This window comes from Aotus nancymaae, unplaced genomic scaffold, assembly GCF_030222135.1.
Source record: "Aotus nancymaae isolate 86718 unplaced genomic scaffold, 86718_ANA_hifiasm-v0.15.2.pri h1tg000040l, whole genome shotgun sequence".
NCBI classification, from domain to species: Eukaryota; Metazoa; Chordata; class Mammalia; order Primates; family Aotidae; genus Aotus; species Aotus nancymaae.
Genome location: NW_026988454.1, coordinates 69,056,972 through 69,075,169, shown reverse-complemented (window position 1 = coordinate 69,075,169; position 18,198 = coordinate 69,056,972). Strand labels below are relative to the sequence as shown.

At 32.9% G+C, this 18,198-nt stretch overlaps 1 long non-coding RNA gene across 3 annotated transcripts in view; it reads left to right on the top strand.

The window, feature by feature from the left end:
• LOC105711428 (uncharacterized) overlaps positions 1-18,198 on the top strand; it is a 643,388-nt gene that overhangs the window by 113,361 nt on the left and 511,829 nt on the right. Inside the window, exon 1 of one of the 3 annotated variants that reach the window (XR_001106003.2) lies at positions 3,277-3,330. The exons of the other annotated variants lie outside the window; for them this stretch is intronic. This is a non-coding gene — a long non-coding RNA (uncharacterized LOC105711428). Of the gene's footprint in view, positions 1-3,276; positions 3,331-18,198 lie in introns of those variants that run through there. 3 annotated transcript variants of the gene reach the window in all.

Sequence of the window (18,198 nt, the reverse complement as noted above, 5' to 3'; positions counted from 1 at the left end):
TATAATTTATACTATTATGAGCAGGCTTTAGAGACCCTAATAAATGATGAATCATGTGTTTTATAGGTGCGTTAATGTGATACAGAAAATACATAATACATTCAAAATAGAATGTTTATCCCATATATTAAAAGAAAAATATAGAAATTATTTATTGATATTCACTGAGTAATAACTGAATAATCTTTATTAATATAAGTGGAAGATGGAGTGAAATTAGCAGTTATGCTCATAGCTAGCTTGCTCACCTTCAACTGAGAATTGCCCCACCCAAACGATATACCAGGTACCCCCTCCACATCTTTTCCTCGATTCAACCTGATCCACTATGTCCACTGTTAATCTGGGGGATAAATGCTTGATCCAAATCTGCCTAATCATAGTTCATGTCCTAGAAAATTGGGAATTTAATGGAGCCTCTTTCTTTCTCTGGTGGAAAATGCTATAAAATGTAAAACTTGGGTAGTGTCAGTGGGCACATGGAAAGTGGAGGTCTATAGAGTATGCTAACAACACATAATAAAAATGAAAGAAAATAATTGAAGAAAGTAGCCCAGCAGCATTAAAATTTTTATTTAATGTAGCCTCCAAGGTCTACCAAATCCCTGAGCTTCTTGCAATAGTTTAGATTTTCATTTTGAGCATGAAATCCTTGAGTTAGGAAACCTCCCTTTCTCTACTCCCTGCTGTTTTTGTGAAGTTAATGAAAGCTGAGTTTCTATTAAGTGGGGCTAAAATAATCTTAAATAATATAAGAAAATTATTTGGGAATATTGAGATTTATTTTTTAGTCAAATAGAATTCAGAGTAACCTAGTAATAAAAAAATTGTGATATAGAGAAAATATATTAGAAGTTACATTGCATTGTATTGATTAATTAAAAGGCCTTAGTGATTAACAATTAGTATAAAAACCATATAATTCTATATAAATACTCATTATTCATGTCTTTATATTTATACCCAAGAGAGACATATATTTCTCTCTATGTAGGAATATTAATATTTAATGAAATATTGATTTTTTATTACTCATAATTGAAGGCATTGTATTTATAAGGTAATCTCTACTTATGAATAAAAACTTAAAGGAGATGTTATTACCAATATTTTCTTATTAGAATCTTAATAAATAGCATAGTTTTTTTGTTTGTTTGTTTGTTTCCTGATTGTAAGTAAGCACATTTGCTAAGGGTGCACTATTTCCAAAGCAATCTTTCAGATATTGAGGGTGAGCTAGAAATAAAATGAAATACATAACTTCTAAGAATTTATAGGATAAGTTGGTATGCTAGTTCTTTCAATCTGCTATAACTGGGTAATTTATAAACAGAAATTTGTTGTTGACAGTTGCAGAGGTTGGGAAGTCCATGATCAAGGTGTCAACAGATTTAGTGTCTGCTGAGGGCTCACTATCTGCCTCATGGATGATACCTTCTAACTGTGTCCTTAAATGGCTGAAGTCAAAGACCCTCAAACCTCTTTTATAATAGCACTAATGTCATTCATGAGGGCTCTTCTTTCATGATCTACAGGTTACCTACAAAGGCCCCACCTCTTAATACCATCATCTTGGAGGTTAAGTTTCATCATATGAATTTTGGGGGAAAACACATTTAGTTCATAGCAGTTGATAAACTTCAATACATGTTAAAAAAAAACATAGTTCTGCATATAAACAACTGTTTGTTCACATGTTTAAAGCATCTAAATTCTCAATAAAACACTGATGAATTTGTAGTGGAGTAATTCTGCAATAAAAGTTTTTGTATCACTTTGAATGAAGAGAAAGACATAAATTAATGATCTACTGTGTATGTTATACAACTGTATATGTCCATTTTGTTGCTGTCCCAGATGGAGACAGTAAACTAAAGAACCTAGCTCAGTTATAAATGCTTTTTCCAACTCAAAGCTGATCAATAGACTGACCCTTCTGCCTAGAACAGCTTTTCCCTACCTGATTCCACCATGCCCCACTCCTTACCACTTCACCCCTTACCACCTCACCCTTAACTCTTGACTTAACTCCTGCTCATTCTTCAATTCAAGCTGATGAACTTTTCTTCAGAAAGCCTCCTAAAACTGACCTAGATGCCTGTCAAGGACAGCCTCTTCCTGCCTCATGCTAGAATGGTCTCACCTTAAAATTTCTGTTTGTTGACAATTCTCCTGTCAATACACTGTGAATTTCTACAGAGTAGAGATTATATTCATTTTTGACATACTATTATCAAATTAGCATATTACACTGATGTGGTTTGTCTGTGTGCCCACCCAAATCTCATCTCAAATTGTAGCTCCCATAGTTTCCAGGTGTTATGGGAGGGACCTGGTGAGAGGTAATTGAATCATGGGGACTGGTCTTTCCCATGCCGTTCTCATGATAGTGAACAAGTCTTATGAGATCTGATAGTTTTATAAAGCAGCATTCCCCTGCATATGCTCTCTTGCCTGCTGCCGTGTAAGACGTGACTTTGCTCCTCAATCACCTTCCACCGTGATTGTGAGGCCTCCCCAGCCATGTGGGACTGTGAGTCCATTAAACATCTTTCCTTTATAAATTACCTAGTCTTGGGTATGTCTTTATTAGCAGGATAAGAACAGACTAATTAATACACAGAATACAGTTTCTCAGTAATGAATAAAGCAGTAATGACTAAATGCATTTAGGGATTTTGATTAAAAATTACTAGATAGGTGGTTCACATTAAAGTAAAAGGAAAAATATTTGATTTAAGGCTAAGGAAACACAAAGCTGTTCTGACAATTCAAGCTAAGGATTTGGTTATTATACAGAATCATAAAATCAATGAATATATTGGTTAGAAGGGATCTTATATTACTTAAATTACCTTACAAATGATAGACAGTAGTGAAGCATGCTATGATATTTGTTGGAGAGATTATAAATCTAAAAATAAATAGTAGCTCAATGCTTTCTGGCCTACATAGCATACCAACATGAAAATCATAATTAGGAACAAAAACATGAATAACTGTAATGGGAGCGACAGGGCAAAGTTTGCTTCCTAGGCATTAGAAGTAGAACATCACAACCAAATGGCAAGCCAGAGGCCAGATAAAAGAAATTAGTCATTTATCTGCCTAGCAGACTGGTGTCCTTGCTTTCCTACCACTTCCTTTAAACAGACCCTTCAGGAATTTGCCTGAAAACTTAAAACTCATGCCCTATTCCCTTTTATGTAATGCTAATTGCTGTGTGTGCTCTCTCTTTCTCTCTCTCTGCCTGATTTTCATCCCTCCCTCCCATACCTAGGGATGAAGGACTGCCCTCCTGAGTCACTGTGTCCTCCCTGCCTAGAATCTGTAAGTCAAACCCTGAACTTGTTTAGTATTGCGATGGTGAGTTGAATTTGTGCCTTCCTTCTAAAGAACCAGGGGTTACCCCAACCCAAGTTTTCCCCATAGGGGAAGGGGTGGGCAGACACAAAGTGGGCTTCTAGTGTCAGAGCATTGGTCAAGCAGTAATAAACTAGACATGAGTCAGACTAGCCACAAGGGCATTTGCTAGTATAAACAGGTTTCCCATGTGAGGAACCCCCTGTTATAGGTAGGACAACTAGGTATTGGGTCATGTGTCAGGCCAAAGAAGTATCTCACAGAAGGCTCACTGTACACCCATATCCAGCTCCCCATCATTTCCTATAAAGGCAGGATTGCTAGCTGCTCTGGTACTGGAGCCCCAGTTTAGCTGGGGGATTTTAAAATCGTAACCTAAATGTAAGCATGGTGTTCTTCTACAGTCATTATATTATGGTTAACTGGGCACTTGTCCACTTTAGTTGGGAAAAAGAATAACATTTCATGTAAATTATTATTAATAATGCTTTAATGAACAGCTCCACTGTCCTCCTTAATTTTTTTTTCTTTTAGAATAAGTTATTTTGATTCAGAAAAGACTACTGAATGAGCAGGATTATTCTGCCTGATTTATGAGGCCTTTTAAATAACAGAAAACCCTTCCAATCAGAAAGCACTACTGTGAATTTAAGATTCACAGTCTGTAATGAGGACAAAACACTGAACTGTCACTGCACACAGATTAGAAATAAACTGCAATAACTTCCCTTTTGTATTTCTGCTTGAATATAGTATAAGAATGTAATCTTTTGTATAAGTATTTGATTGATTATCCCTAACAAAGACTATTTTAAAAGAGGGCAAAATAGGAGACTTGGTCTTAATTAATAAGGGGAAAATATTGAACTTGGTTCTTTATTTCAGTTAACCAATTTGCTTAAAGTATGAGTTTTCTTATACGTGTGTTATACTAGAATGCGTATTAATTGCATCTGCTGATGTGTGTTTGTGATAATGTGTGGTTAGAATTATGCCTATATAAATATAATGTATGTTGTATTATTGTAATTATGAAATGTATTAGGCATTAGAATACATAAATTGCATAATAAATACCCTACTCATCCTCAGAAATAAACAATGATATTATAAGCTCCTTCTACTCAAATGTCAAAATGTTGATAGAGTATATACTTTGACTGAAATTGCTATGAATTTGAACCTTTATCTGTATTGATATTGCTAAATTTGTTCCCTAAGTGATTTTAACAATCCAACGAGCTGAAAATATGTGATTGTAATCTTTTATCATCAGCACTTGATATTTTCAGAATCTCAATTTTTTTGCCCTATTTATTGTGTGTGAAATTACATCCCATTGGACCATTTCTTGATTACTAGGGACAGTATAGAGGAGATGGAGAGGTTCAGATTTCTTCCATTGTTAATTGTCTTCTCAAATTATTGCTTTATTTTAGTATTTTTCCTGTATTGAGATCTATGAATTTGCCATATGCTCTGGATAACTAATTCTCTGTCTGTATATGCTTTGCATATATTTCTGCCAGTCTGTCAATTCTTTTTACTTGAGATAGTGAATATGCAATATTCTTTAGAATTTTCTACAAAAATTACTACATTTTTGTTTTTCATAGTGTTTAGTACACCTGTTGTTAGCTATTACTGTAAACAAGAGTTATAAATTTTTACATGAACGGACGAATTTTGTTCAGCACTATTGATTGAATATGCTGCCCTTTCCTCATGAATTTTCACATCTAAGTCTGATATAAAGGAGAAGAAAATCTCAGAAGGCAATTCATACTATACATTGAACTAGATTTACAAATACTATGATTTTAAAGAATTCTTGGAAAGGACACTAACAACTTTGTAGCCCAAATGACCATGAAGATTACACAAATACAAAATCATGAAACATTGAGGCAGCAAAGTCAAGTTGAAATGCAATATGAATTGATGAGAAATGTTTTAAGATATTTCATGTACTTCATTTTTTTTTTCAGAAAATTACTCAATTTTACTTTGGTTTCTAAATGATTGTAAGAGGTAGAAAGAGTGTATTCTTCAAAGGAATTTTGAAAAAAAAAAAAGAAAAAGAAAAAAAATTAAGTGATAACACATGAGTAGCACTGAGCATCCAATGCAGTAAGATAACTTTCTCCTGGAGGGAAATCTGACACCATAGCTACTTTCTAATGCTTACATGAAGAAAATCCTGTCAGCATTCTCTTAAGATTGAATTTGTAGAAAAGAAATCAGTAATTTCTTAATAAAACATAAAAAATTATCATAAAATTTGTGTCTTTAGCTAAAACCAAATTTCTACTCTATTCCATTTTATATGAGTATGAACAAAAAGCAAAAGCAATTGTGAAAAAACATCTTGAATAAAAAAGTTTGAAAAAAGCAGTTGAGTGGGGAATTAGGCAAAATTTATAGTAAAATTATTATAAAAATACAATTTCTTTTGTATTTGTGTAGAAATATTAAAATTAACATGGAAGTTATTGATTATGATATCCAGTCAGTTAAGAAATGTAATTAATATGCTGCTTTAACAGACTTGATTTTGGCTTTTAAAGTATATTTTTGTTGAACACAAAAATTTTTTTTTAAAATTCCATTGGGATTCATACACTTTATGACTATGTGTCCTTGTATTAAATATGTTAACCTGTGATAAACAATGATCAGTTACTTGAAATTATCATTATTTGAAAAAATACAAGACTAATATTCATACACGGTTATTTATCCATATATTGGTAATTCTTGTCATTACAATTTCTCCAAAATGATCCTTTAAACCTTTTGATGTTTGATTTAATCAGTGAATCTAATGTGTGATGTTTTTTGAGTTAAGGTACTCACAATAATTTTCTTCCAATTCAATAAAATTATTGAAAAATTTGTTGAACAAATGGATTTAAATACGAACCAATTTTCCATTTCTTTATGGATATATATATATACACACACACACACACACACACACACACATTGTTTTTTGGTCGTTGCTGTTTTTTGAGACAGAATCTCATTCTATTACCCAGGCTGCAGTGCAGCAGAGGGATCTCAGCTCACTGCAAACTCCGCTTTCCAGGTTCAAGTGATTCTCCTGCCTCTGCCTCCTGAGTAGCTGGAACTACAGGCACACACCACCACGCCAGCTAATTTTTGTGTTTTTAGTAGAGATGATGCTTCACTGCGTTGGCCAGGCTGATCTCAAACTCTTGACCTCAAGTGATCCACCTGCCTTGGCCTCCTAAAGTTCTGGGATTTCAGGCATGAGCCACTGTGCCCAGCCTAAGGCCATATATTCTGAAATATTTAGCAATTTCTCTACCAGAAGGGCTATACATTGCCTCATTAAATATATGTGAGTGTACTTAGAAGTTATAGTCATATTAATTTTATGTAACATGATTGAAATATGCCAGTAATGTATCATCCTACTCCAAACATTTGTTCTGGGGCGATTATTTTATTTTTGTTGCCATCGAAAATATATTGGGCTAAGAAAATTTTAATGCCCAATATATTTTCAGTGGCAACAAAAATAAAATAATTTTCTTAAATAGGCAAATGCCTCACCAATCCACTAAGAAGAGATTTCTTCAAGCACTTAGAAAGGCATTCTTAGTTCCTAGCTCATAGAGTTGTAGTGAGATTTAAATGGAAAATAATTCACAAACATCAACTTTGGGACATAATGTTGTAAAATACTTATAATTAATATTGTTATACAATCAGCTAAAATTAAAGATAAACTATTATTCATAAAGTCATGATTCTCATCCACAATTGTATTTGTTTACTTTTTCTAACCCCATTGCCTATCTATAGAGACATGATCATCTTGTAGTTATAATTTTCTCTTAAACTTAAAAATGTATTTTATGAAAACCTATACATATTGCCAAATAGACCACAATTTTAATATTTAATGTCAATATATAAAATAACATTAATATTTCTATTTGTTTTCTAAATATTTAAAAATTTTCAGTATCATAAATACTTCTAACTTTAACTTCTCTTTCCTTCCCACCATTAGGGAGCATGATGATTTTAAAGTCAAGCTTGATAGAATAATGTCACTTTATTGTTGTTTAAATTGCAGTCTAAATAAATAAACATAGATAAATACATATTTATCTACAGATTTATATCTATATATAGATATCTTTATAGATACATATTTACTTATGATATATCTGAATATATTTCTTATCTATTTTACAATTGATTTATATAACATATAAACTCTATGGCCATAGTTGCTGTAAATGTTTTTACATAGGCCAAATTCCTTCTTCTTATGAAAACTTATAAAAGGACTTTCTGTATAGTTAAATGTATCTTTTGCTTTCTAATTTCACATCAAAGCCTAAAATTACCATCTCTTACAAGAGCTTATGATTTTCTCATTTTCTATTATTTAAATACTTTAAATATTGACTCAATACAATCGAAATTTATTTTGGTGTTCATCTAAATGTGTATTCACTAATTTTGTTTAATTTAAAGAGCATTGCATAAAAGTTACCTTTTGTCCATTATATTGAGATTTTCCCATTTTAAAATATGATAACTAGATAGAATCTACTTTTATTTAGAGTAGATATAGATAAAAGAATAGAAGCTACTTGTAGCTTTTTATTCTATTTATTTTGGTATCTATTTTTTAATACCACTTCTAATTTCAACTACTTGCTATTTCTGATGATTGAATCAAATGTGTTAAGACTCTTATATCCTTTGGTTTTCTTTCATAAATTTGCATAATTAAAAAGTAATTCGTATCAATACTTTAATTCACTCAAAATTAGGGTTAAATATGACAATTCTTTCAGGATTATAAAAATTGTATATAAATTTTAAATTTGGACTTATTCAAATTATGACAATTAATGAATTTACACCACCATGAGATAGTTTTTCAATTTAAAAAGTAAGATGGTTATATGGAATTTTAAACTTGGTGTAAGGGATACCAATCACTTTATAAATTAAACACTAGCGAGCACTCTCTTATAGGAACAGAATTTTTTCTCTTAAAAAATTCTTTTGAAAAGCTACAAATAAAAATACTGTTATGTCAAAGAAGGCTTATATTCTACTGAATACTTACTTTTGGAAACTAGCTGACCTGAAGACCCTACTTTAAATCCAAATTTCTCTTTCATATTAGTGGCTTCTCAACTTTTTGGCCTGCTTCCAAACTTTAGAAAATTTTATTCTATGTTCAGCTTAAATTAGAAAATACCTAGCTAATTTTATAGAGATGTTTTCTACACTTGTGTATGTATGTGATAGGACTATAATCAAGAAAAAAAATGGGGAGAAATGTTTTCTAAAATGGGATGACTTTAATGAAACTGCTCAGTCTGTACAACAGTATTATGTATTTTACTTGAATGAAGTTGTTAAACAAGATCTCTGTTTACATATACTGTTGTGCAGTTATCAACCCAATCAAAAACTCACTCATTGTTTTTTAATTCAAAAGTGATTAGTAAATGCTGAGAAGTCACCTTATCTCAGTAAAACACAGGTACCAACTCAGAGTAAATATTTTGGTAAACAATTATTCTGTCCTTGCATATTCAGCAGCGTGCTAAATTATGCATAATCTTGCATAAGTAATAAGTGAAGGTAGCTTAAATTCAGCTTTTTTTTTTTTTTTTTAACCTGACCTATTTCTTTCAGTGCTGTTAGCTGCTTAAATCATGTATGAGCTTTCTGTAAAGCTTCAATGAGTAGCTCGGGTAGAGAAACTTCAGTAATAAATTTCAGGAGAAGACAAGTTTTTTGACAGGCATAATGCAACACATACAGAGTCTGGAACTCACACTCTGGGAATTTAGAGCAATCCTTGCAAAGCAGCTTTTCCCTGTTACATTAATAGAGAAAATGAAGTATGAAAGTCCTCAGGAATTACTGCTAGGTGTAATTTAAATAATTTACTAGAAGACAGTTCAGCACATGCATAGAACAGGGGCATACAGAGTTTGCCATAAGCAGTTTATAAATAAACTATATTCTGCTGAAGTAAGTCAAGCATAAATTATATCTATTCCTTTTGTGACTGTACCCCGTTCCTCATTGTAATAGTTATTTAAAAAAAAATTTTCTGGGTTATGACCTTCTCCTGGAAATCACAGACATTGCCTGCCTTGCACCTTGCTTATGTGTTTCCCTGTGGTTAATGGTTTGGTGGCTATGAGATCAAAGTAAAATTACTATTGCTGGAAATAAAGAAAAAATGCATTACATATCTGTAAACAGAATTCTGGAAGAATTTCTTATCCTGGTTTGGGGTGGGGGAGATTTGTGGCCAGAGACTATTAAGGGGATTCTGGCTATTTTATAAAGGTTTTACAGCTTAGAGAGAGAGGAAAGAGAGAGAAAGATATTTTCCATTTTGTGCCTCAAATATTATGCCTTAAATTATCAAACTAAAATAAAAATGCCAAAAGGAATTATATATATATAATGAAGACTCAAAATTATGCTGAAATTATTTGTAAAACACGCATATGGAGGTTAAAAATCTTCAATTCATAGAGTCTTGAGTTATTAAAGAGCAGATGGGCTGTAATGGCAGTAAAGATTTTCCTCAAATATACTGCTAGTCCTTTGGACAGAGACTTTGTTCAAGGAAGATGATCTCAAGTGCTTGCTCTACTCAAGCCATCAGATTTTAAATTAGTGCTCTGTGACTTTTACTTTCACTGAGCTTTCTTTTGAAAAAGAAAATAAACCTCTTGGAAAATTAGTATAGATTAAGAAGTGAATAGCTATAATCATGTTACATAAGAAATACAGAAAGATAATGTTCAATCTCATAAATTCACTTTTATATGCATATAAATCATACATCCTATGTTGTCTTTTGGAGTAATATTCACTGCAGTTCCTCAGCTCCCATATACATGAATATGTATAGGTACTCATTTGATAAACAGATAGATGATAGATAGATAGATAGATAGATAGATAGATAGATAGATAGACATCAGAGTTAAAATTTTGTCTGGGAATTCATACTGTATATACAGGGGTTATAACTAGAACTTAAATGCGACATAGAGGGAATAGTGGGGAGCATAAAACACAATACTGCTATGATGATGCTTTTATTCTCAGGATAAGTTTTGTAATAATAGCCTCATAATTAGAAAAACCTGAAAGTAAAGTATTTTCTGAGCCTTGATCTGGAATGTGAAATGAAAATACACTTTTATTTGTCTTTATTTTATTTTATTTTTTTAAGGAAGAAAGAAAGAGAGAAAGGAAAAAAAATGAAGGCGAGGAAGAAAAAGGAAGAGAAAGAGGGAGAGAGAATGGGAGTATTGCTTTATTGCCCAGGCTAGAATGCAGTCTAAAAATGGGAATTGAAAACCTCTTTTATGCCAATAACTGTGCTTAACAACGGAGACAGGAAGGAATAAGGGAAGAAAATAACAAACAAGCAGCCAACCAATATTTCATTTAAATCTATGAAATGCTATGCAATTACTGAGGAGTGATTTACTTCCAATTATGTAGTCACTTTTGGAATAGGTGTGATGTGGTACTGCTAAGAATGTATGTTTTGTGTATTTGAAGTGGAGAGTTCTATAAATGTTTATTAAGTTTACTTGTTCTGGGTCTGAGTTCAAGTCCTGGATACCCTTGTTAATTTTCTGTTTTGTTGATATGTCTAATATTGACAATGTGATGTTACAGTCTCCCACTATTATTGTGTGGGAGTCTAAGTCTCTTTATAAGACATTAAGAACTTGTCTTATGTATCTGGGTGCTCCTGTATTGGGTGCATATATATTTAGGATCATTAGCTCTTCTTGTTGCATAGATTCTATTACCATTATGTAATGTCCTTCTTTGCCTCTTTTGATCTTTGTTGCTTTAAAGTCTATTTTATCAGAGGTGAGAATTGCAACTCCTTCTTTTTATTTGTTTATTTATTTTTGCTCTCTGTTTGATTGGTAAATCTTCCTCCATCCCTTTGTTTTGAGTCTTTGTGTATCGTTGCATGTGAGATGGGTCTGGATGCAGCATACCAATGGGTTTTGGCTTTTTATCCAGTTTGAATAATAACATATATGAGTTTAATACTGCCATTTGATGCTAGCTGGCTGTTTTGCCCATTAGTTGATGTAAATTCTTCATTATGTTGATGCTCTTTACTTTTTGATGCATTTTTGGAAAGGCTGATACTGGTTGTTCCTTTATATGTGTAGTGCTTCTTTCAGAAGCTCTTGTAAAGCAGGCCTGGTGGTGGTGAAATCTCTAAGTACTTGCTTGTTTGCAAAAGATTTTATTTTTCCTTCGCTTGTAAAGCTTAGTTTGGCTGGATATGAAATTCTGGGTTGAAAGTTCTTTTCTTTAAGGATGTTGTATATTGGCCCCCCACTCTTTTCTGGCTTGTAGAGTTTCTGCTGAGAGATCTGCTGTAAATCTGATAGGCTTCCCTTTGTGGGTAACCTGACTTTTCTCTCTGGCTGCCCTTAGTATTTTCTCCTTCATTTCAATCCTAACGAATCTGATGATTATGTGCCTTGGGGTTGGTCTTCTTGAGGAGTATCTTTGTGGTGTTCTCTGTATTACCTGGAGTTGAATATTGTCCTGCCTTACTAGTTTGGGAAAGTTTTCCTGAATAATATCCTGAAGAGTATTTTCCAACTTGGATTCATTCTCTTCGTCACATTCAGGTACACCTATCAAACGTAGATAGGTCTTTTCACATAGTCCCATATTTCTTGGAGACTTTGCTCATTCCTTTTTATCCTTTTTTCTCTAATCTTGTCTTCTCATTTTATTTCATTAAGTTGGTCTTCGACCTCTGATATCCTTTCTTCTGCTTGATCAATTCCACTGTTAAAACTTGTACATACTTCGCAAAGTTCTTGTATTGTTTTTCAGCTCCATTAATTCACTTATATTCCTCTCTAAATTGTCTGTTCTTGTTAGCATTTCATCAAACCTTTTTTCAAAGTTCTTAGCTTCTTTTCATTGGGTTAGAACAAGTTCTTTTAATTCACAGAAGTTTCTTATCATCCACCTTTTGAAGCCTACTTCTGTTAATGGAATGCACTCGTTCTCCATCAGGCCTTGTTCTGTTGCTGATGAGGAACTGTGATCCCCTGTAGAGGGAGAGGCGTTCTGATTTTGAGTATTCTCTGCCTTTTTAGGCTGGTTTCTTCCCTTCATTATAAATTTATCCATCTGTCGTCTTTGTAATTACCAACTTTCTAATTAGGTCTCTGAGTGGACGTCCAACTTGTTGATTCCCAGTGCTGAAATCTGAGCAATCCACTGCACCGGCCAAAACAGCGGTGTTAAGATTGATGGTGCTTTTCTGCCCAGGAATCTCCGGTCTGGCTCCCTTCTTGAGTCCGTCCTTCAGTCAGCTGAATAGGCGACTCTGCCTTCCCAGAGCTACAAACGTTGGCCAAAAGGGGATCCAGTCCCACTTACCCTGCACCAAGAACCACCACACTGAGGTGCCGGCAAAACTGCCGCGCCGGTCACAAGAGTCACGCTGGCGACCCGTGGGGCTCCTCTACTGGGAATCTCCTGGTCCATGAGCAACAAAAATTCGTCTGAAGGTGTGGCGTCCTCTCGTTCTCTGTGCTTTCACTGGGAGCTACAATCCCGAGCTGCTAGTGATCAGCCATCTTGGATCTCTCTCCTTATTTGTCTTTAATGGAGAACAAAGACTTGGTGTAGTTGCCAAACATACATTCCAATTTGGGTTGTGATTTATTTACTTGATCTTCACATGCGATTCTATGTCTTCATTGGGGTAAATTGCTTATGGTGATGGGTCTGCATTGAAAAGCTTGGACCAGCACCTGAAAATTAGCATCTGGCTATTAGGGGTTAGAACCTGTAACCCTAACTCAGTGCTATAACTAGCTAAATTAAACAGTTACAATGAATATGTCTCCAGTAGCATAATTAAGAAAGTTATGTAAAACTCCCTGATGCTCATTTGGGCTTGCACTTTCCTGAATACAGGAAGAAATGAAGAAGTTCTAAAATATTTCTGTCCTTGATAGGTAAACGAGATCAACATGTGAAATTATAGCTAGAGATTATTACTAAAATAATTTATAATTTTCTATATGCCTCATTCTCACAAGTTGGGTACATTTGTATATAGCTATTGTAGATGCTAGTCTCACAATGTAGTTTGAGAAATGCTGGAATATTCTCTACATTTAGGTAAGGGAATTTAAAAACTCTGAGAAAATACTGTTCTAATATTAAAAGGAAATAATATAAGAAATATAAAAGAGAAATGCTTTAATACTAATTTTCATATAAGAGTAAAGCATGATTCTATGAGTGTGAGTGTTAAGTACAGTATTTGTTGATTGGATGTGGGTGGCAAGGTTGGGAAGGGGTAAAGGACTAGTGGTGCCTTGTGGTGCTGAGGAAGGGAATCTCCATTAGACCACCAGGGGGAATCCTGAGAAATGAGAGCTATGAAGAGGTCCACCAGGGGGAATCCTGAGAAAAAAGAGCTACTGAGAGGTCCTAGGGTTAATGAAAGGATGGGGCATATGTCCAAGTTAAAGAAGGTGGTGTCAGAGGAATATAACAAATTCACAGCTCCACAGTTTTGACTTTGGCCAGTCTGGGGTTGGCACAAACTCAACTGCCTATCGTTTTGTTTAGTGACTTATAAATCTGAAATGAGAACACATTGATAATAGAATCCTTCCTTACTTGTTGATAGATTCGATACTTGTATGAAAATCTAAGTCATTTCTTACTCTTATAGGAATCATCCCTCCAACGTAGCTTCTTTATCAGTGATTGTTTCCATGTTAACATGCTGAACTTGTTACTCTAATGGAAAATCTGGCAGCTCCTCTCATATTACAATATGAAAGAAATATCCTACAAGAGAAAAAAATCAAGTTAAGCAACATGGACAGATGCATTACAATCTACCATGTAGCCACTTAATATAAGATACTTGTTTGTATGGGTGTGTGTGTGTGTGTGATATTTGACATTTTTTATAGTTGTTTGTTTAGTTGGCTATGATGAAGATTTTCATATGATAGAAGATTCTCAGAAATCACCGAATGGTTAATGCCAGGTTTTCTATATACAGGGAGTTTACCCAATATCTTTTTCTACTTTGGCTCATTGAACTCAAGAGATTCATTGTGGTTAGGCAGAAAGCAGACATTTTAAAGAAAAAAGCACCTGTTTTACTACTCTTATATAAGGTGCCTGTGAATAAATCAATTTATCAATCCAATTAAAAACAGGAGTTTAATAAATAGGACTTTGTAAGTTTTAGAGAAACCCTTTATTCAGATTCAGGAATTCTGGTTTCGGTCTCATTTCTGTCCCTATTATAGACTCCAAGAAATCTACACAGTTTTAACTTATTTTAAAAAACCTAATCAATGTACCTTGCAAATAAAATAACAAAACAGTAACTGAATATCAATATACCATAGTACTATTTTTATTTGTACTGTCTTATAACACATTGTAGAGACTTAATGAATACAGAATAAATGGAAAGGCCTTTTCTCCTCAGTGTTAGTATAGCTTATCCCATTAAAATGCATGAAAGAATCAAGCATTTTTTCTATTTATGTTACATTTCAAAAACTAAATTTTAGTTTATAGATAGCAATGCTGCTATAGCAAACAATATCTTGTTTCCCCATTTACTCATCTCTTAATTCAAGTAATTTTACATAAGCAACAATGAGGTAGGTACAATGTACCAATTACTGAGTTTACTATGTACCAAAAACCAGACTGAGGTTGTTTGAAATTACTTATGACCTAGAGTTAATCATCAATAGAAATTGTATAATGTAATTTATATTAGCATTGAAACTAGCATTGGATTAGCCTTTGGAAAAATTTTCCTTGTAAGATTCTTTTTTTTAATGCATACTTTAACAGTAAGCTCGATGTTTCCAATCACTTCTACAGTAAAATGTAACTTGTGACTTATGCTATTAATTAATAAAAAGTGTTTCTTGAGTCTATAATTGGAACTAGATTAGATATATTGTTATAATTTTCTTTATTTATTCCAATTCTGCTTGAATTAGCTGTAAATAGTAAAAATATAGCATCAGTTGAACTCTTTTAAAACACAATGTTCTTCAGAAATCCATATTTTTATTATAGAATTCAACCTTCAGTAGATTAAATTATGTTAACATGAAATTTCTTCTGAATATGCAATAAATAGGTTGTAGACCTGATAAAAACAGCTTAGTTAAAAGAATTCCATTAACATCATTACAATGATAGAGAAAATAATGTGCAAAATAGAGTCACTGTCATGATCCTGGCCTTGTGATACAAATTAAAATAAAGAAAAGTGTCATATTTCTCTGTGGTTCAACTTGGGTTCACCTAATAGAACTCTGACAAAAGCAAATGTTTTGTCACTTACTCTGTTGCCAAGAACATTTTAGTGCATAATTAATGATAATCCACTCCTTAATGTGTGTATATGAATGAAGACAAAGTTGTTGCTGGTGCCACAGAAACAGTATCATTTTCAATGTAAAGAGAGCAGCACAATTTCTACTAAAATAATGAGCTGTGGAAAGTATAATGGAAGGTGTCAGGAGCACAATAAACATGATTAGAATGAACGAGAAGAAAAGAATGGTATTCAACACCATCGGGATTTTTCTCTTAGAAAAAAAGTAAGTCCTTGAAGGGTTTCCATGGGCCTTCTCACCATGTGGTCTATAAATATCATGAAATATGCAGTCTGTTGCTTAGTTTGCATCTCTGTCTTGCATGCTGAACCCTTCTTCTCAAATTGACCAACAGTATCTGGTGTTCTTTAGGGCAGTGCTTACTACTTCACTGTGCGTATACATCACTCAAGGGAGGTTAATGGGTATGCTTTAATTCATCAGATCTGAATTAGAGGTGAGGACCAAGATTCCGCTTTTTAAACTAGCTCCCAAGTGATGCCATTTTTTGCTCATCCATGGATCACACTTTGGCCTCTTCTCAGCCAATACAATTTTCATGGACAGTTAATCAACTGCCATGATTTAATATATTCTGCATGTTCGCGATTTGTTATTCCTTATCCTCATTCTCAACTCTTTTAATCTTCAAAATCTTTAATTTGACGTATGAAAAACTAAGCTCATTGTGATCGTCCTGAAACGCCATCTTCCTGCTTTATGCTCTGTTTATTATATTAATGATACCATCATTCCTCAGGTTGCCAAAAATGGTCATATCATTCCCATTTTACAGATACAGCTTTGAAAGTTAGGTAGTCTTTCAAAATAGGTCTGCTAGTAAAAGTAGTCTGTTTAAACACGTGTTATCTGATTTCAGAGTGTGTTCATTCACTGTATATGATTATCTCTTTCTAGAATAACTTTCCCTTTCTTTCCCACAGATGAACTATACTTGTTCATAAAATGCATTTTCTATGTGAAACTATCCCCAGTTTTTCCAGGAAGCATAACATCCTCCTTCCTCTATGATTCTACGGAAGTTTAGTATCCACTCCTTTGAAGGAACACATCACAGTACATTTCAATTGTTGGTTGGGTTCTCTGTCTCCTCTTATCTCAGAATGTGAGCTCCTTGAAGTTAAGGACTGTGTCTTATTTATCTGTTAGTTATTTTAATTAGAAAAAAAAAGAAATACTCGATTGTTTAAAATTTTTTTAATGATATATAAAATACAGAAAAAAAATTCCTCTTTCAAATTCCTCTCTCTAAATCTCACTTCTCTGCCTTTAGGTAACCATTGAAAATAAGTAAAATTATACAGAAACATAGAGAAAAAAAAGAAAATCCATCTTCCAAATACTATTTCCAAATCCCACTCTGCATTTGGGTAACCATAGTTATTAGTTTGGTGTGCAGTTTTTGAAAAGGTTATCTATGTACAATTATTTTTATACCTACATATAATCTCCATCTCTACCTCGCTATAAGCTTATATACATAAACACAGTTTGTAAATTGAATGATGTGCATATTATTTTGTGACTTGCTTTTAGTTGCATTAGCAGTAAATCTTGAGCAAATTTGCATGTTTTTATGTCACATATATGTGTATATATATATAATATTCTTTTTAAAGATTATAAATCAATCAATGGTATAGAGTTATAATGTTTTAATCATTTACATATGTAGAGAGAGATAGTTTAAATTTGTAGTATTTTACTATGACATGTAAAATTGAAAAAAAATATTTTATTGTTTTCATTCCTGCACAAATATTTCTCTATAATAGATATCTAGACTTGGCATCCCTGATTTAAATATATAAGTATACAATGTTGATACATACAGCCAAATTTTCTGCTAAGGAGCCCATACCAATTTATACTGACAAATAGAATAGCCATGATTTTTTCCTAAAACATTTTTTCCCTCAGCCACACTAGGTATTATCAAAACTATTAATTTTTAACTAACAAAATGGGTGAAAAATTATACCTCAGAATTATATATTTTTTTCATTTCTCTGATTTCCTGTCATCTTAGTATTTTTATGGAAATGTTTTGACTGTTTGAATATTTTCTCTGTGATAACTATTGTCACTGGTCATTTTGCTTTGGGTTATTTTCCTTGTTTGCAATGATTTGCAGAAGTTTTCCATATGTTCAAGATATTAATGCATTTTTATATGTTATAAATATTTTTCTCAGTCTTTAAAAATGTATTTAAAGTGTATTTTACATAAAACATTTTTAATTTTTCCATATCCAGATTTCACATTTTCTATTATTTTATCTTTATATGTGTTGTTTTCTTGCTTATATCTATTTATTTTACTTCTTTAGTTCTTTCTTTAT